General features: G+C 41.3%; 1 protein-coding gene across 4 annotated transcripts in view; it reads left to right on the forward strand.

Moving 5' to 3' along the window:
- The first annotated feature begins 1,735 nt into the window (after positions 1-1,735).
- The window catches only part of HS3ST5 (heparan sulfate-glucosamine 3-sulfotransferase 5), a 250,125-nt gene continuing 230,246 nt past the window's right edge, over positions 1,736-21,614 (forward strand). For 3 of the 4 annotated variants that reach the window (XM_070419282.1, XM_070419279.1, XM_070419281.1), the window contains exon 1: positions 1,736-2,070. The gene's annotated coding sequence lies outside the window, so the exon portion shown is untranslated. Of the gene's footprint in view, positions 2,071-2,979; positions 3,018-21,614 lie in introns of those variants that run through there. The other variant, XM_070419280.1, reaches the window with a different exon arrangement.

Raw genomic sequence — 21,614 nt, forward strand, 5'->3', positions numbered from 1 at the left:
TTCAGATTGCCTAAATTAACAGTGAAATTACCATAATAAAAAGGAATGGGTAGTAGAGAAAGCACCACAATTCTTTCTAGCGTTGTTTCCGGGGATCATTCTAACAGACCTCTGATTAAATGGACCATCCGCTCCACCCACCGTGGGGCGGAGTGGGGGTGGGGTTGACTCAACTTTGCATTCTAAGACTGTCGTTTGGAAACAGGCAGCAGTCATAAGCATTTACGCTGTGATTCCCCGCCTAAAGGACGTTCCTGTGTATTGCATTTAACTGTGAAATTATATAGAGATCTGATACCTCAACAGCCAAACTAAAAAGAAAAGAAAGAAAGAAAAAAGGTTTCTTTTTAGGAAACTCCACAGGGAAAAACTTTATCAAATAAAGGAGGGGGCTGGGGTTGGGAGAGAAGCAGCAGCCCATCAGTCTCAGATCAGGTGGGATCCTTTCCACCAGGCAAAGAGCACAGTAACCAACTATTTCATTGAGCCCCGGGCCCAATGTGTTTGCTGGGAGCAAGGGGTAGGAGAGACCTGGACTGAATTGGGAAGGTGAGTTCGGGATCTGGACCTGGAAAAAATGCCCTGATCTCCGCTTCCCAGCTAGGCGGTGATCGCCCCCTGCGACTCCGGAGGCTCACAGCAGCCTGAGAGCCACCGCTGCCATCCGCAAACCCTCAGACTCAGCTCTCCAGCCAGGCAAGCTGGAGCCACACACCAGATCCCTGGACACCTGTGTGCCCCCAAGCTCCAGGCGCAGGCCCCCGTTACCCCAAAGAGACCGATCTCAACAACTCAGAGATGGAGTCCCTCGGACTTCCATGTCCCCGGTTTCTGCCTCTCAGGTCACTTCCGCGGGTTCTCCAGGCCACGACCTCAATCCACCTGGGGTGGGGGTGGAGGGCAGCACCCCCCCCCGCCCCCCTACCGTGCAGCTGGCCCGCGGCTCCCGCGCCTGGGTAGGACGCGTGGGGCTCAGCCGCAGGACCTCCACCTCCGGGTACATCCTCTCCTCCCCTTTCCCTGCCTAAAACCCTGCCCACCCCCTGCAGGGCGCCGCTCGGGTGTGTGCGCCCACCTCTCCCAGGAAGACACCTGCGCTTCTTTCCCCACCCTTCCCGGCCCTGGACGTGGAGGTTTCTCCCCCGCCTTTGGGAGCCGGGGAGCAGCAGCGGGAGGAGGAGCTGGGAACGGAGGGAGAGGACGAGCCGGAGTCGGGGCGGGGTGGGTGGGGAGAGCCCCGAGGGTGTGGACTGGCAGCCACTCCGCAGCTGGTCGCCGGGGACCGGTCCCTCCCGCGCGCCGAGTGATGGAGGGGAAGAGATTTGCTTAGACACACACGCGCGCACACAGCTGGGCACGTCTCTGGGAGGCAGCTGCCGGCTGGGGCGCGCCGGGGGCCGGGCGGCGGCCGTGACAGCGTCAGCCGCGGGGAGCGGGGAGCCCGCACAGCTTGGCACCGGTGGCTCCGACCCGGGAAGGGAAGAACCCAGCGGACCGTTGCTTTTTGCGGGGGCGAATCAGGAGGGAGCAGGCTGCCCTAGGAACTGTCGCCGGGACGCCAAAGACTCTGCCCTCCGCGCTCAGACGCGCCGGTGCCCGTGCGGGGCGAGAAGGATGCGCCCCTCCTCCGGCCGAGCGGCTGTGGGCCCCGGCACTGCGCGGACACGAGCTCCGGCGGCCGCCCGTGCCGTGCCCGCGCCGCGGGAGCGCGCCCTGCCGCACCTGGCTCCCGTCTCCCGGGGCAGCGCAGGGATCGCTCCCTAAACTCCGCTGCGTACTTCTCGCCGCCTCCGCCTCCGCCTCCTCCCGGCTGCCCCGCCCGGACCTCGCCATCGCGCTGCCATCGCCGCCGGCGCGCGGGGCCCGCCGGCCTCGGACTCTCCCGCGCGCACGCAGAGCCCGCACTCCCGCTCCCATTCACGCCGGCTCGTTCTCGGCCGCGCCAGCCCGGGCAGCCGAAACTACTGGCCCAACTGCCGCAGGGACGGCCGGAGCCGCCGGGGGCCCGGCGTCACCTGCCCGCGCCCGGGGCTCCCGCCCGCGCCTCCGCCGCCACCGCCTGGGACGACGGTAAGCCCTGCGAGCCGCCCGCTCCGCGCCAGGGAGGGGCTCTCACACGGTGGTGGGCTGAAAGCTGGTAGATTTGGGGGGAAATAAGACGGGGAGGGGCGGGGGGGATCGACCAGGAGAGACACCCATGCGATGCCAGCCCAAGTACTTTGGTGAGGCTCGGCACTGCCGGGCACTGCCTGGAAAGACTTTTACTGCCTGGAAAGACTTTTGAGACATTCGCCGGGTCTCTGCGTTAAACTAGTGCGGGATGGGAAACGACGGGGCGCCTCCTGGGGTGAATTCAGAGTCATCGGTGTCCGTCAGTTCGTGTCTCGTCCAGAGGCGGGTGCAGCGCTCTGTGCTCTTTGAGAGGCAGCACGCGTTGCATGGCACTCGCCAGAGTTTGGGGGCTCGCGCTTGGCCGCTTCCCCGGGGTGGCTGGAAGGCTGTCGCCTGCAATGCGAGACGGTTTGGGGGGAGGTGGGTGTCTGCGAGGTTCGAGGCAGAGGTCAGGCAGAGGCTCAGTGAACGTGAAAGATGGGGTGTATTCTCCCCATCTGGCCTCCACCCCTCCAAGCTCCAGTCCCCGCCCCCTAGTTCACGCAACCCGTCCCACCCATCACACTCACACACACACACACACACACACACACACACACACTCCGGAGTTGGATGCCATCGAGGGGTGGTCACATTGTTATTACTCAGAGGTGCACGAGGTCGCTTTGGCTTCTGACTGGCGCTCTCAGAGTCCTGCTCTTGGAACTTAGGCGACAGCCTTGGTTTGGGGAAGCGAGGAAGGAGCGCCCAGCCTCCCGTGGATGCCTCTACCTGGCCGTTCCTGGCGCGCAGCGAGCTACCCTCAGCCAGAACTCCAGTCGCTTCAACTTGGGGGGCTCTGCTCTCCGGCACCGACCCAGGGGAGCGGTTGCTGAGATCCCTGCTCTCTCCCAGGTCCTAGCCCGGTAGGTCGGTCCTCCTCCCAACTTCCCTCCCTCTCCGCAGCACCATCTTCTTCATGGAAATCGGTGATCCCTTCAGGGGAAGTTTAATATTTGCAAAGTGCTTCATATCATATTACTTCGTAGATGCCTTTGATTGCACTGTAACTCTTCTCTGGTGTATGTAAACTTAGTCGGATAAATAGCATGCGGGGTCGGGCTGGTGTGGGAGTGAGAGCGGGTGGGCGTCCTTTCTGGAAGGGTTGCTCCGTTCTAAACTGCCTTGCTGGAAGTGATGTGAAGCTGGTGCTTCTGAGAGCTTTTGCTCAGTAGTCTTGACATATTCCAGGGCTTTAGACAAATGTTTCCCCATTACAGTTTATTTCAAATATATTCAACTCCCATGCCAAGAAAAAAGTTGAGAAGATAAGGCGATTACAAACTTGGATAGCAAAACTATTTTTAAAATGTTTTTCCTTGGTATCAATTATGTGGGATGTAGCAGATTTTTTTTTAAGTTATCCTGGTGGTTTTTCCTAGTGAAGCTCTTAAACGGAGAAAGGAAAACAATACTACGTACCTTCCTCCCTGTATGTGTGTGCAAATGGTCCTTGCTTACAGGGACTGAGTGAGCAGCAAGGTGGGCTTCTTTAGGAATGGGAAGTGGCTCGCTCACCAGTGACTTGAAGGAGACACACAAGGATGTTACAAGCAACATAATGATGGGAAGGAAACTGTTGCTTGCATTTAACTGCCTCCCAGTGCAGGGAATTTTAACAGTGAAGAAAGGAAAACTGCTCTGGCCCCTTTCAAATTACTCTCCACTGTTTTTAAATAGTCTTTTCTCCATTGATAAAAATCTATAGACACATTAACCATGTAAAATGATATATTCAAATAGATGCACAAAGTAGGTTATCTGGGAAATTATTAGCATAGTATTCAGTGGAGTTTCACAGAAGTTCTAGGATCGTGGTTGCCAGATTAAACCAGACCTCCTGTTTAGATTTCAGCGTTGGAAGTTGCTTCCTTCGAGATCTTTGTGAGAAGGTGCTGCCTACAGTGTGCTGATTATGCTTGCATCATTGTCCTTACCATTTTGCAGGCATACACAGATGTTTTTGAATGAATAACCTTCTTACTCACTGAATTTTCCCTCATTCAAAAAGTATTTATTGAACACATGAGCACACACAATATGCAAAGCTGAGCTGGGTGTTATTTTAAACAAGAAAGGATTTTCAGTAGCAGCAAGATGCTTACTCCTACACTGTGTAAAAAAAGGCCTGCAGAGCAGTGGCTTACTCAGGGAAGCAGCATCTTGCCCAAAGTAGGTGGCCAACAAAGAGTCCTTGATTCAAAAATCATACAGATGTCAATCCGCCAACTTTCTTTCCCCCATAAATCCCACCAATATTCTTAACTCACCACATCATTTAGATATGACTCAACTTCAGAGAACTGATATTGACTTTAATCTTCTTGCTCTTTGTCTGAATACTCTGGAGAAATATAACTATCTGTGCATTGCTCTAGCTCTCTGTGTCTGACTTCTATGGAACAGTGCCCGATCTGTATATGTCAGTAGTATTCATTTATGAGTAAATGCAAATATTCCTGTTACATTAAAAAAGCAAACTCAAATTCACAGGAAACAGCAAACATTTTGCTCCTTTTCTTATCTCTTTATAATCTTGGAAACTTAAAAGTGCAATTCTACTATGTAAATCATCAAAATGGTTATTTAGGATTTTCTAGACAAATGGAAATATCTTATGGAAATTTTAGTTGAGGAGAATTTTCCTTGACTCTTTTGATATGTCTGGCCGGATGGTCTTTCATTTTAGAGACTTTTATTCATGAATGAAATAACTTTTAAGGTAACTTCCCAGTTAAGGGAGCTGGCAGAAGAGGAATGCTTGCTAAAAAATGATGCTGAAAACTCTGGGAATAGAGTATGAGCAGTAATGCTAGGTTTATGCGATTGAAATGAAATGAATACTTATATATTTTATTGGTCTTTATATGCATATGTGTTTGAATTTTTAAACACTTTTTTCAAATATTTTCATATTCTGACATTATTGCAATTGCATGAGGAGTTATAGTTTAATAATGGAATTATAGTTTGTTTTGCTTTAAGAAAAGGTAAAAGTTTGAAAAGAGAATGACTCAAGTTAAGGGGATAATTATTCAAATCACAGATTTATCTTCATCTAAGTCCTGTCTTTGAAGGGAGATCTCAAAACCAAAATAACTAGTTAAAATTTCATTATGACCTAAATCATCACTATTTAGAGAAAACCCACATTTTACTTTTTTTCTGTGAATTTAATATGAGTTTTTAAAACCAGCAAAAGTTTTTTTTTTCCTAGAATCCAATTTAATTATTGAAAAATTTTGCTCACTGTAGATCAGTTTTTGTTCCTGAGTCATGATGTTATCCTTACCTTTAGAGCAAAAGTACAATTAAAGGACGATATTATTAAGTACACATAAGCATCACTAATCTACTCAAAAACATTTCAGAGCAGCTAACACTTATTAAAAGTAGAAGCAAAAAGATACCTGAAGATACACATAATGTTTAGGCAGGATAAATGAACATCTCTGAATCTAATATGCAAGTTCCATTATTCATGTCTTATTTAATTAATATGTGGTACAATAGATTATTTTCTATCTTCTTGAAAACTTCTATGAAAGAAAGCCGTTAGTATTAAGAAATGGTTGACTAGTTGGCTTGACTTTAGACCACTTTACCTAGATTTTGCATGGGAGTCAGTTATGTTGTGTATGTATATACATATACATATAGAAGATAATGCTTATGTATGTTTATATATCTATATCTATATTTGTCTGATAACTTTGAGGAGTAGGAAGAAAGTCTCTTTTGTGGCCTATGTGATTTGTGAAGTCGGTGTCATCTAATAATAGTACTTACAAATGCTCAACTAGTTTGATATTAAAAATTGAGACTATACTAAACTTTTTAGAACAACTTATTTAAGAAACCCGTATGATAACCTTTAATGTGTGCCTGATACTGTCTAAAGAATTCTGCTAATATTAACTAGTTTAATTCTGGTAGCCACCGTGCTAGCCCCACTTCATGAGAGGAAGTAAGTAGGTATTATTATTATCCCTGTTTAGAGGAGGAAAGGGAGCCTAAATAAACGGCTCGCCTCCACAGCTAATAAACAACAGAGCTGCCAGGAGAGCCCAGACAGCCCACTAGGCTATGCCACTGCTCTTCAACAGGTACTTTTAAAGTTTACTTAAATAAGGGTCCAAGTGGGGAGCAAGTTAAGTTGTAAAGCAAATGCATTCTAGTAACTGAGATTTGTGATGGTTTTCAGAGTGAATTCTTTTTTTTAACATATTTTTACTGATTTCTGAGCAGAAGGGAGAGGGAGATAGAAACATCATCAATGATGAGGGAGAATCACTGATCAGCTGCCTCCTGCATGCCCCACAGTGGGGATGGAGCCCACAACATGAGCATGTTCCCTGACCAGGAATCGAACACGTAACCTCCCAGTTCAAACACTAAGCCATGCCAGCCAGGCACTCAGAATGAATTCTTAGGGAATTCCTAAGGAAGGCGATCGTCACGAAGCCCAACATAACCTGAACTAGAGCGGTACTAGAACAGCGCTATAACTTAATGTAGTTTTTAATGGACTCGATAATTTTCTGAGATGCAGCTACTTTTAAATTAGGTAACTTAAGAACTGATGCCATATTTAAGTAGTTTTAATAGCTCAGAGGTTCTGGTACTGAGTGTTTTATGCTTCCCATAATATCCTTATAAGGTGAACTTCTTGCACAGAAGTCAATGTTACATGTTACGCTATGGTACTTGTCAAAAGGACCAGCAAAGTTGTATATGAAGGTGTGAAATGAGACTGGTTCTGCTCTGACCCGCGTGGCATACAGCAGGCATCCAATTAATGTTTACTGCATGCCCTGAAGGGAAGTATTCTAGAAGTTGCTACTCCAGAGGTCAAGAAACTTTAAATGTCTTTATAATTGCATAGTTTTAAGGTTGTGATTTAATATTGAATAGAATTTTTCCCTTTTCATAAGGGTCTTAGGACATTACTATCTATGAAACCCTGTGGAATAATAATAATCTTCATGAGAGTGAAGGAGCTGAGGTAGAAAAATGATGAAATAATCAACTGATTAAAATGTTTAAGTTTAGAAGTCGGCAAAAGGAAAACTGTCTGTAATTGTACGTTTTATTTTTAAATGGCACATAAGATATAATTAACACTAAATAACAGAATTCTTACACTACCAATTAAGTAGCATAACTGTGCTGTCATAAACATTAACAATCTACTATTTGAGTATAGTTTGGGGAACTTTTTTTGAACGTATGAAAATGCCACTGTAATGCTCTTTGCCATAGCTAATTCAAGTCAATGAAAAAAATCACAATAATTCTTAATGTGCCTCACCATAAATAAGATCTAGCTACCTTCTATCTATGAGAATTGGTTGTACTCCATTATAAAGCATATGTTCTGTGGATTCTCTGACTGTTAAGGGAAAGATATGAAGAGAAGAAATACATGTTACAGACTTAAGCTTGATTCAAGTGTTACTTGATTTAAAGGCCTGTGTCAAGCACAGAAGTTGAGAGGAGACTTTTGCGACAGCCACTTCACAATTTTTTCTTGCAGGGCCCAGCTGAACATGCTCACACAAGTCTTTGGAAGATGTATCATCTTATACAGATATGACTAATGGGGAAGAACAAAAGGTTTTCTAAAAGCATTGAGACATTTATATTTATCTATATAACTAATATGAGTTGAAGTATTAGGATATATAAAAATTTCTTTCTCATATACTAGTATATATATATTTTATGGACTTTTTTAGATAGAGATGAAGGGGAAGGGGTGGAAAGAGAGAGAGAGAGAGAGAGAGAGAGAGAGAGAGAGAGAGAGAGAGAGAGAGCATTGATGAGAGAGAAACACTGATTGGCTGCCTCCTGCACTCCCCCTACTGGGGAGCGAGTCAATAAGCTGGACATGTGCCCTGACCAGGAGTCAATTTGGTGACCTCTTGGTACATGGGACAATGCTCAATCCACTGAGTCACACCAGCCGGGCTCTTTTCTATTTTTATACCACATAGAATGCATGGCTTCAAGAAACAATCTATTTCCTAACTCTGGTTATTAAACTTGAGTAACTTGATTTAAAAGGTTAAATTTAACTTTATTCTTAGTTTTTTGGTTTTTTTTGGGGGGGATAACATTTAATTCTGGTAACCACCCAGCTATCCTCACTTTGCAGACTTGGAAAGCTTAGAAACTAATGTTCCTCTATGTTAGTTTGTCCTGTCGCCTTTATTTCCTGGCACTTTGGCATGTGGTATCATGGGGCAGACACAGAGCTTCTTCCTGTGGACACTCAGTCTGGACAGCTGAGAGCTGAGGGATTCCGCAGGGGGGATGTCAGGAGGAGGTGGAGGCAGAAAACAGGACAGATGAGGGTGTATGAGGAGATGGTGGGCCAGCACATAGATTGCTAGCTAGTAGGAATACTTTGTTTCATTCCAGTATTTTTATTTCATATTTATTTTAGTCCTCTGTTCCCAAAGTTTGACTAGATGTGCAGTGACCACTTAATCCTGATAACTGACTCTTTAAAGTTAAGAACATTATTCCCATTTTCCTGGTAGCAGTACCTGGCACATCATAAAATGATAAATATTAGCTATAATTATGATTGCCTGATTTTCTACAGATGGAATTATTTTTTCTTAATCAGGTATTTATCTTATTCTCATACTTGGTCCACTGACTAGACAATTTTTACTTTAATAGCATTAGTTTAGGAGTTTCTGAATTCCATAAACACTGGCATCCTTTTAATAAGGAACTCTCAACTCTGTACTTACCAAAATAAGATCAAGGGCTTGAGAATTTTTATACATTATTACTTTTCTAATGTTACTTCTTTTAAAATAGTTTATGTTATTTTGCTATTCTGTGTTGGCAACATCATCTGTCCATACACCCAAGAAAAGTGAGCAACCAAGAATATGTAGTTACAAGGATCATAGTAGGGACACAGGTACCTACGGGTCATCTTGTATTTCTCCTTCTGCTCCTCTAGTCTGTCACCAAGACACGAAAACCCTGCCTCCTAACACCTCCCTTCCCACCAACCCCATTGCTACTGCTTAAGCTCAGGTCGTCAGAACTCACCCGATGGCACTAGCCTCCTTCTTAGCTTCAGGTCTCCAATGTCTTCAGTGCTTCTGAAACTCTTCCCAAACGCCAACCTCCTCATGTAATGTCCCTGCTTAATAACCTGCGGCATCCTTTGCCTTCCAGGTAAAGTTCAAACTACCTCAACCTTCAAAGCCATTATTGTTCCAATGGCCCAGCCTGGGACTCATCTCCTGTCGCTCCAACACAAAGTGCATACAGTTGGTAGATGCCAAGCAAGGAACAGAGCATGCTATTTCGTACTTCCATGCCTTTGCACACGCTGGCCCTCTGCCGAAAGTGCTCTCTGCTTGTCTAACTTCTCTTCCTCGTCACTTCTCTCTGTTTTCTTACCCCTTCCCTTTGTAGCCCACCAACCGCGACCCACACCACTGTCAGTACCCTCATTGCCTAATATAGTGTCTGGAATATAGGAAGTACTAAATACAGTTCTACTGGAGAAGTAAAGAATCATCTTATTCTCCCTTCTGCCTTGCTAATGTTTATCTGCCTTTTTCTTGCTGACTTATTTATTTCAGTAAACACTACTGAGCAACTGCTGTGTACCAGGAAGTGTGTTGAGAATATAAATGACTTTCTCCTTGCCCTCAAGAAACTTACAAGCTCGAAAGCAAAGCCAGCTGGTAAAGGAACAGGTAGTGTTCAGCGTACTAGATGATGGAGAGAAGCTGGTGTGGGCACAGAGCATGAGGGAGAAGACCTAGTTCTGCCAGTGAGCGGGGAGAACTTGCTCCCCACCCTTCATTCCCCATCTCCCCTCTTCTCCAGTCTTCTAAGTGTCCATCGTAAGCATCCATCTAGGAAGACTTTAATTTTTAAGAGTAGATTCAAGTCTCCATTTCTCTAATAATGGTCTATAGAGAACTAGGTAGCTGTTTTTTTTTCTACGTGCAAGACTAAGAAAGCGTCAGAAAGTTCCATAAAAGTCCATGTGCTCATTTTGAGTTTTTCTTCTATTCAAATTATTTTAAATATATCTAATAATCATATTACCTATTTAAGTTGACTTTTCCCCTATAAAGCAGGAAACATATCTAACCAGTTATGAGTATCTGCTTATAGTGATATAAAAATCAGTTTTTCTCTTTTAAGATTTGAAGTAAAAATGAAACGAAGTTATTTCACCATCACCACATTGGAAAACTCAATGAACTTACACACACACACACACACACACACACACACACACACAAAATTGCTAATAACATATGATAATCATATTAAAAATCTTATCTAGTACAAAAGAAATGGAAATGGCCTGTTAATTAATATATTTAAAAGCCAGCATTTTTAAAATATGTCTTGTCATTCCCTGGTGAATGATCCTACATACAAAAAAATAAAAATTATTTTCAAAAATGAAAATATATTATTACTTAAAAACAATATGAAAAATATAGTGCACTACTTCTAAAAACATTAATACATTTAATATAGTATTTAAATAATAACCATACCTTTGGCCCTGCTGTTAAACTCTTGCCACCAAGTAATACCAGCTTCAACCAGCTGGAGTGGGCAGCAAGAAACCATATCATGACAGTGTTCAAAATCATTACTCATACATTCAGCAGCTATTCATTGAACACCTACTATATTCCAGGATAATGATCAGCTGATTGAAAAGCCTGAGTTCTGCATAAAATGGGTGATTTAGGGATGCACTAACATTGTGGTTGTTAGAACCCATGAAAGTAAAAAACTTTCACAACTATCCATGTGTATATTCTTGGGTTTTCCCTTTGAATAAACCCTACTTTTTAAAGAGCTCAATGACTATTCATTGGGTTCTTTTTTGCCTGAGTTGCTCATCACTTGGAATTTTTATTTATTTACTTTTTAGAACTATCTGGAATAACCCCCATTTTCTCAGTAAAGGAGATAAGAATTTATATCATGGAAAAGGGAGAATGTATACCATTCCCCTATGCATCCCTTCCCCAATGGAGGCTTACTGGGAAAAGGAATGTGTTGGCGTGTTTTGCTGACTATATTTGAAAAATACATTTAGGTAGGTGTTTTTAAAATTATTTTCCATCTGGAAAGCTTTTTTTCCCCCTTCACCTGGGATGAACACCCAAATTATTAATTCTATTTAAATGTGCTGTATTCAGAAGAGTAGCTGCCAAACTTGTTGGGGCCTATAACAAGATAATTAATTATCTAGCAATGCGAGGACTATTGGAGTGTTGGATATAAACCAGATGGTGGGAGAAGAAGGATGAGGCAGTCAGGATGCTGTGAGCGGTGTGATAAGTCTTTTTGGCCTGTGTGGGGTAAAGCCACGTGTGTGCCAAGCCTCCCTCATCCTCCCTGCTGTGCTTATTTTTTCCCCATTGATCCTTCCACCACCCCATCACTTCACCCCTGGAGACTCCAGTGCCCCCCCCTCTCCCACTGCCACCACTTTCATTTTAAATGTCAGGGGAGGTGAGGGCAAAGGTCTGCTCCCCTTAGACCCTGGATTCTGCCAGCATCTGTGGCACCCCAGCACCTATCCCACCCCATGGAGCAGATCAGCCTGCCATCATTACCCTTGCCCTGACATTGCTTTTAGTCACGCAGCTGTAGAGCTATTAAGGAGTTGGAGGTTCATTTCAGAGTCTGTTAAGATAAATTAATATTAGAAGCAAACATCATGATTTTTTAAATTTACACATTTCAAAGACCTAAACTGAACGCTAAACATTTTCTTAGAAAAAAACTTGGTTAGGATATCAGTGAAAAATGCATACAAGAAACAGTTACTTAACCCCCCTCCCCATTTGTCAAAGTGATGTTCCGTGTCTAATCCAGTTTGTGAGCAATTAGAAGGTGCATTTAGACTGAACTCGGTATTTGATGGTAGAGATTGTAGTGACTTCACCGTGATGCTTTTCCTACAGATTACCATCAGGATGCACTGACTGTGAGAGTCACCGTCCTGATTGGTATTACAAAAGGGGGTGACATTTAGATTACAGATATATTTTACAAACTATTTAACTGCAAACTTTTAGCACTCAGGCACTAAAGAAATACAGAATAACCCAGGTAAGACATCTTCACAATGAAGTCACTCATTCATCATTTAAAAAGAAAAAAGAAAAAAGAATGAGCTCCTGATGGGGAAGTAAGCGGTCACCTTGCCTATCCCACCCTCTCAATATCAGGCCCATCTTTTATTATTTAAAGTAGAGCTCCCTAAAATAGATTACACTGACAAGTAGTAATTACTGACAGCTGCATTTAATTAGCAAAGCAGATTCCTGCTCATGACAATAAAGTATTATTACATGTTTAGCATTAGCACTGGCAGTAAAGGAGGTGACTTTGCTAACACAGAACTAGCAGACCTGTTTCCTTTATTTAAAAATGCACGCAGTTTGGCTGGAACTGAGCTGGTGCTACGTGGGAGTGTCTATGGTTACAAAAAGAAAGAAAACAGTAGCTATAAAAGTGTTTTGTGTTTTTTTAAAAAAAGAAACAGGCATATTGTACAAGAAAAAAAAGAAGTAGACCAGTGCCAACCATTGGCTCCCAGTCTTCAATTGTGTGTCCTTGTTTTTGTGTCTGAGTTTGTGTTAGGGGAAGCGGGGAGAGGTGTTTGGATGCCAGAGATAGAAACACAATTAATCCATGTAAATTAGTAATTTATCATTATATTAAGACATTATTTCCTTCCTTCCTTCCTTCCTTCCTTCCTTCCTTCCTTCCTTCCTTCCTTCCTTCCTTCCATCCTTCCATCCTTCCTTCCCTTATCCTATAAACAACTCTGAGTTATAAAGTAATTCAAAAGTATATGCAATCAAACTTAGGACTTTATACACACTCTGAATTTTAAAGTTGATTGTAATTTCCATCCATTCTTTCTTGCAATAGGCTTATTCTATCTCCTACTGCCCCTAGTGTTCTGTTTCCACTGTCCTATCTTGTTCTCATCTGGCAATTCGTACTGAGCATGAACTTAACAATGGTGGGATTACAAACATCATAATAGGTGGTCAATATTTTGAGCAATACCACCTTTCCAGCACCATCACGCCACAGTGCACAAATACCTGCTGTTAACACTAAGAAGGACTGTGAAGATAGCTAAAACTAGCAATCCTTGACTTAAATGACATGTGCTATTTTCATTTTTCAAATATATCACTTGAGGTATATAAACAGATCCACTTATTGTGGCGTTATCAGTAGAACCAGTCCTAGAACTGAATATATTTTCTCACACTTGTGGAATGCAATTCTAAAATATTTACTGAAGGTCTAAACTCTGGAGCAAATATACGATGTTGCATGTCTGGAAGAGGTTTTTACTGGGATATCCTAGTGTATTTTCACAGTGCAGCTTTAAGTTATCTGGATGGCATTTATTTTTCAAGTAGTAAAAATAGACTCAGCATAAAATATTGCCATCTTGTAACTTACCATTATAAATACTATATTTATAAAAATCAACATATGTATCCATGGCAATAGGAGGCAAGATGAATATGAATAAAGAAATCCTAAATTGATCCTCAAACTAATTTCCATCATGAAACTGTTCAGCAGACTTGCTAAGCACCTTCTGTTGTTTTGTTTTGTTTTTTACTGTCTCTCCCACTCACCCTCTAGTGGACATAAGCTAAAGAACAAGGGGGATGCCCAAGACAGCGTGCAGCAAGGTAAACAATGGAAAGTCCACAAAGAATGCGGTCATCCCACCACAGTCCCAGGTGTTCTGAGAAACGCATCCTTAGGCAATGCCATTGCAAACATTAGCATCATAGAGTGCACTGAGACCGACTCCACGGTATAGCCTACTACACACCCAGGTGCTAGGGTGTAGACTATCGCTCCTCGGCTACACACCTATACAGCATATTACTGTACAAAACAACATGAGATGACATCAAGCACAAGGGAGAATGATGCAATCAAGAGACACAGTAAACACAAGATGCCTGAGGCTGCTGCCTGCATATTATGGCATACTGTTTGAAAGCAAACTTTTTTTGTAAGTAGGAAGAATACATGCTAAATCAGGGGTGGGGAACCTTTTTCCTGCCAAGGGCCATTTGGATATTCATAACATCATTGGAGGGCCATACAAAACTGTCAACTTAAAAATTAGCCTGCTATATTTGGTCAAATTTAATTAATTCACTTCTAATGCCTTGGCAGGGCCAGACCAAATGATTTTGTGGGCCATAATTATACAGCCCTTGGGCCAGATGTTCCCCACCCCTGCTCTAAAATAACGATGAAAAATGTAGTATAGTAAATACATGAAGCAGCAACATGGTCAGTTATTATCATTATCAAGTATTATGAACTGTACATAATTGTGTAAGCCAGGGGTCCTCAAAATTTTTAAACAGGGGGCCAGTTCACTGTCCCTCAGACCGTTGGAGGGCCGGACTATAGTTTAAAAAAAAACTATGGACAAATTCCTATGCACACTGCACATATCTTATTTTGAAGTAAAAAAACAAAACGGGAACAAATACAATATTTGTATTTGCATGTGGCCCGCGGGCCGTAGTTTGAGGACCCCTGGTGTAAGCTGTACTTCTATACAATTGGCAGTGTAGTAGGTTTGCTTACATCAGCATCACCACAGTCTGGTGAGTTATGTGTTGTGTGCTCTGAGACTATGATGCCTATGACATGACGAGGCCATAGGAATTTTTTCAGCCCCATGTGATCTTACACAACTGCAGTGTATATGCAGTCTGTTATTGATCGAAACATTTTTATGAGTCACATGACTTGTAGTTTGATACTTATTATCTACAAGGACATTATGACCACAGACTTTGTGTTCAAGCCGAGACTGGGCACTGTGTCATCTTTGTTCTCAAACGCTAATCATTTTAGCAAGGATATTTAGAGGAAAATTTTTCAGGAGCATAATTGTATTCAAGAAGATTTTTACAAAAATTAAGTTTTAAGAAACTGCATTTGTATGGATACTAAATATAAATATCTAAATGGGCATTCAGGTAAGACCATTTAAGAGGGTTTTTTAATATTAAACCACAAAGCTTCATTCACAGCCTAAATCTAAAGCCCTACTGAGTCTCATAATTCATTGGTATTTAAATCCTATTGAGAATAGAGGTTTATTTTTATTTTGTGCTTTAGAAACCAACCTAGAATAGAAGATTCTTTACTGAAAACAGTTTTTGTATTCAAGGACATCGACTAAAAAGAAATAATGTGATCATTGAAATTGGGTATGTTTGACAACTCAGTGTTCCAACTATAAAACTTTCCAAAATTAGACCTATAAAATTGGAAACTCTACTACGCAGCTGCTCTAATTACTGTGCTGGTTCATAATTTAGTACTGAAGAACAAAGCCTCAAATATTCTCTTTTAAGAATGCCTTTGACTTTTAATAATGTCATAACTCAGAATTCCATGTTCAGTCATTAGGCAAGTATTGCCATTACTCAAATTCCATATTCTGTCATTAGGCAAAACTTATTGAGAGCCTACTGTGTGCTATGAAGATGAACAAAACACAGTCCCCTAGCTTCAAAGAGTCAGGAGAAGAAAAAGTACAAACCCAACCCACTTTAACAAAGAAATACCACTATTATGAATCATGTTTCTATCCCACCATATTGAACCAATTACCTAACTTTTTATCAAAATTGGCCTAGAATACCTATATTTAAACCGGAACAGCCTTTGACATAACGCCTTCGCTAATCTGTGATTTCAATAGGTTCTTATTTTAATCCTTGATCAATTGTGTCTAGATAACCAATCCTATCAAATTGACTTGCAGAAATCTCTTGGGTCCCTGCCCAAGTCAAATCTCCTACGCAGAGGATGCATAAATCATGTGCAGTTGCCAAACCTTAGCAACGCATCCATTCAGAAAGTGGAAAGTTAGGCTGATACATTCCAAGGTTTTAAAATCATTGTTTAAATGTTCCCTTCTCCAGAACCAAGTATAAACAACTCCTGCATGTACAACTATCATTTCCTAGACAATTCCTGCATGTATAACTATCATTTCCTAGTTTGACAGTACTTCATTGTCTAATCATATGACTAAAATTGTCCTATGCTATAACTTTTCTTAAGTTGGGTGAGACATGTTAGCAGCAATTGGAATCACCCCAGAGTAAGAGTGGTGATCCCATAGACTGCTATGTGGAAGGGGCCTAAATGAGGGTTTGCTCAAGTCTGCAGATCCATTCCTGGTCCACCTGAATACACTTGAGTCTGCTGACTGGAATACTTTCAGAACGTCACTGGGTAGAGAGGCTACCAATAGACCTTGTGCATCCAGTTTCTCAAAAATCGGACTAGGCTTTAGAAAAGGCAAAAGACAGAAAAACAACTCCATCACTGACAAGTGACACCCAAAGTACACATAGTTGTGTTTTACCATGAAGTAATACCCCGTGTGTTTTTTAAAAAGAAATTTATCTTAATGGGCAGATATCTGCAAGAAACTCAGGAGAATAAATCCTAGCCTACATAATGATTATATAATTTAGGGAAAAGGGTGCTCATTTTTGAAAACTTGGAGTCAGAACCATCAAACTAGTGTTGCATCACAATGTTTTATCCAAGGATTTTGTTCTTTGGTACCATGATTGGATGTCGAAAGTCATGTATAAATGATGCATAAAAGTGACGAGCTGTGCCCTGGCTGGTTTGGCTCAGTGGATAGAGCATCGGCCTGCAGACTGAAGGGTCCCAGGTTCGATATCGGTCGAGTGCACATGCCTGGGTTGTGGGCTCCGTCCCCAGTGCAGGGTGTGCAGGAGGCAGCCAATTGGTGATTCTCTGTCATCACTGATATTTCTATATCTCTCTCCTTCTCCCTTCCTCTCTGAAATCAATAAAAATATATTTAAAAAAAAAAAAAGATTGGCCTAGTTGTTAAAAAAAAAAAGTGATGAGCTGAAACTAGAATCCTGCCATGTCAGAAATTACTTGCCCCTTCAGGGCCACGTTAAAAATGAGAGTTTTCAGGAAAAAAAAAACATTCAGAGAAACACAGGTGGAATTTCCTTCACATGCTCCAGGATCTTAGAAGCTTCCCAGCTTTTCTCACCCAGGCATCACATTAGGTGCCAGAGAGACCTGGCAGCCCTAAAACAGAACCAGATGGGTAAATATTTTGAGGTATTTACATTTTATGTGCAGTAATGACCATTGCAATGCACAGTAACTCTTTTCTTAGGTTGCACTGATCCCATACAAACTCCTTTTCTTCCTCCTCTTGCGTGTCACACTCTTAGTGCCCCCAGTGCTCCTGCTGGAGTCTTCTCAGGATGTCTTTGTTAACCCTCACCTCCTGAATCAGTGTCCAGAACAGCTTTCTAGATCTCTTTGGTCAAATGTTAAAACTTTCTTTTTAAAGAACCTTTAAAAACATCCTCTGTCCCAAATTAAGATCCAAAGCCTGAAACCAGTACTCCTTAACCCACCCAAGGCCACTACAGCTTTAAACACTGGGAAACTTTGTATATTTTAGCTTTCTATTCATTCCGAAGGAAAATGCAAACTATACAAAAATAATGAGATTTGCATTGATTGAACTGCCACATGCTATATTAGATCCCCAGCATGCAGTCTCTGTTTTCCTTTGAGGTAGGTTCCACATTCCACTTTTATAGATGAGGAGTTGCAGCTTAAATTAAGTTACTCCAAGTTGAACAGTTAGGAAGAGGTAGAGATAGGAATTAAACTCCTGTCTTTCTTATTTCATAAATTCATGACCCCTGCCCCTATTCTTATTGCCTACTATAGGTTACAATGAGAAATACTTTGCTTTCCGAGGACAAAATTTAAGTATTCCTGTACTATTAGTACTCACTAACAGATTAATGATTTTTACCTATATCCCCCTACACACACTTAATATACAGTACATCCAAACATTAGTCCTTAACGCCTAAATAATTTTACATATCATGAAGTGCGAGCCAGGCAGCTTACATACATTATATTTCTCTAATCCCAGTAACAGTCACAATCCTGCTACCTGTTTTTCTTTCCCTTGTACCTTCTTTATTATGGTGTATGACTTCTTATCACATGTATTAGCCAGAAGTAGGCTAGGTTGTGCTGAGGTAACAAATGACCCAATCTCAAAGGTTCCTTTCTCCCTTCCACCAAGGGGTGTGCAGTCTGGGACATGGGCTGTCAGAGCAGCATCTATCAGGAACATAACCTAACTTGTGGCACGGGGAACAGAGATCACTGTGGAGGACACACTGGAGCTAAAAGTTTCCCCCCGAAAGTGATACAAGTCACTCTTACTTATTTTATTTGCCAAATCAGTTCCTATGCCCAAGTCTGACATCAACGAGGCAAGGAAATCTAGTCTGTTGTCTCCCCCCCCATCCCCCCCACCCCCACCCAGGAAGTACAGCAAATATTTGGGAAGTGTAATACAGTTTATGGCATTAGATATGAATGCTTGCTTGCCGTATCTAAAAACTATGGTCTATCTAGTCTTTTTAGTGGATAAGTCAGAGAAACCTCCAAGTGGCTGGGATTACAGATGGCAAGAAGGGAAATCAGCTGCGAGGAGTGTCCTCAAGGGCTACCTCAGCAGCTTCTACAGAAATGACCTCCAGGATTCTTGCTCTTTCACAAATAGGTTTCTTCACATTTATTCCTCTGGCTAACATGGGTTTTAGTCATTATCAACAGGGGATTTGTATGCTGCACTCTTGCCATTTTTTTTAGAATATATATTTAGAATTTGGAATTACTTTCTCTGATGTCAGTTCTGCAGCTGATTTTTTTTAAATGTGTTATGTGAGCAAATGTAGATTTTAACTATAAACACAGTTCAATGGAAAAGCAGGCCCATCTGTCTCTTTCAAACTTGATTAGTGTGGTCTTAAAATTAAGGTTAAGGTGCTTGGAAGCCAGCTGACTACCATAGATTTATTTCTTTTGAGGGTTGGGATAAAACAAATTGAAAATATATACACATTCCCAAAGACACATTATGTTGCTACTTTAAAACCACATTGCTATTTCGGTTGCACAGGAAATGCATTTTAAGCAAAGGGAGCTTTCCTCCTCTGACTTTGGTGAGAGAAATTTTGAAATTGCTAACAATTATATTACCTTATAGTTAATACTACTAAGAAGAATCGAACATGCTATCAAGGGAAAGGGTACATACTATCAAGCACTGTACAAGTGAAAAAAAGGTATATTCCATTCATCTAAATGGCATGGAGAAAAGTAAATTTAATAGCAACTAAGAAAAAAGTGGCTTTTCATTTGTTCTAAGTCTTATTTTAATAACTAATCTGTTCTATCAAGTCACCAAGTTATTAAATTATTAAGTAACCAGAAAGTACCAGACTAGCCTTATTTTTCTCCACTTCCCATTACCCTGGGAAATAGACAAATGCCAAGCAATCAGATAAAATAGTCAAATGCCGGCTGATTGAGAAAACTGTGGGAAAAGCCTTTAGTGGCTCTGGTGGGGAAAAAATTAAAAGGAAAAAACAGAAAATTCCAGATATTTAGATTTATGAAACAGCAAATAGTTTTTTTTTATAGAGAGAGCAATAAAGCCAGAGGTTACAATGTTTCATGCATAGTACTAGGTGCTTTGCATTTTGAATCTGCACCGTGCTACTAAGTACGAGGGGGGGAAGAGGCTCATAACTTTCCCAGAGTTTCTGTTAGTACATCGATGGAGCCAAAATTAATTAAATCCATTCATCTTTTAATTCCTTCAAAAATATTGATTGAGTACTTTCTAGACACTGTTCTAGGTGCTGAGGATACTGCATTAAACAAGAGAGAGCTGGTGTTTCCACAATGCTAATAGTTTTCTATTTTATTTTTAGCTAAGAAAATGTAGTTTTTTCCCCCCAAACAAAATATCATCTGTCCCCCTCCCCTGTACATAAAGCAGATAAGAATAAAGCTGCTCTATTTGAGGTGAGGGAAGGGGCTGGGAGCTCTACCTGTTTAGCATCCACTTCCCCCTCCTTTCTCATTTCACATTATTTCTACTTGGTCCTTATACCGAGATTGCTACCAAAACAGTAGAGATATCAACAAGGGAGAACAGTGGGTCCAGATGTTGAGGAAGTACGAATACTAGCTTGAGAGAGTAATCTTATGATGTAATTGAATTAGCATAGAGTGAGATTATTGGACAGTGATGAGCAGAAGAAATGTGAGGGAATGATGGGAGGAGAGCTATCCAGTAGTTCACCTGATAGTAGTGGACACTGCGTAGATTCAGAAGATATAATGAGTCAGCATATAAAGACTGACATCACACATTAAAGAGAGGTTATGTATTTGAGGGTAAAGTATGGGTTTAGGAATTAGAGAATTCAGGTACAGAACCTGGGTTTGGTGCTTACTTTGTAAATTTGGTCAAATTCCTAGTTTTTCCCAAGATTCAGTCTCCTCATCTGAAAACATGGGCTTAATAAAACCTGTCTAATTGTGAGAATTAAATATAACACATGTAAAGTTCCAAGAACGATACAGTCACCTACAGAGGCACCTCCTGCCCATCATCACCAATTTTTATAAGTTTTTTTTTTTAGGAAAGATGTGTACTCAAGAACAAGTTGTAGTAGTTATTATTGTTATTGTTATTATTATTATTATTATTATTATTATTACCACCATGATTTCTTCCTCTCTAGTAAAAGACTGGATGCCATAAAGAACTGATTGAATTTGATGTGCGATTTATTATTATGAAGAAGGGTGAGAGAGATAAGATTCTAAACCTGATTGGGATAATGGTAGAGCCATTAACAAAATACATATAAGAATCAGGTACTTACAAACATAATTACACATGGTAAACCACAACTATGTGCACATTGTTTATTGCAACAGTGTTTGCAGTTGCAAAAGACTGGGAAAATCCTGAATGCCATCAATAAGACCTGAAAATAAATTATAGTATATTCATATAATGGAATACTGTTCAACCAAATAAAAGAATTAGAACTAAATAATACATGAAATGATTTCCAACTTAATTTTTAAGTATCAAAGCAAGATATTTACTCTCTGGAAAACTAACATTAAGCTTTCCCACGTGATATTTATATTCAAAATAGAATTAAAAAATGAGAAAATGACATTGTTTTTAAACTAAGGATTCTGAAAATGGCTTTTTACAAAACATTGACATGGGCATAACCATGGATGGACTTTGAAAATAGCAGTGACAGCTGGTAACCAGAGTCTATACTACATATGAATCAAATTGACAAAAAACTTGAAGGTACAGATCATTCTCTTAAGCTATATTTGTCTGTAGAATCAGTCCCAGCAGTAACATCTTTGAAGTCAAAGGACAGAAGTAGCTCTAAATCACAAGTGTTCATAATGGTGCCTGAAAATTGAATAACCCAAAAGAA

The sequence above is a fragment of the Myotis yumanensis genome, unplaced genomic scaffold, assembly GCF_028538775.1.
Source record: "Myotis yumanensis isolate MYYU_CA2020_CCGP unplaced genomic scaffold, mMyoYum1.0.hap1 SCAF_6, whole genome shotgun sequence".
Classification (NCBI taxonomy): Eukaryota; Metazoa; Chordata; class Mammalia; order Chiroptera; family Vespertilionidae; genus Myotis; species Myotis yumanensis.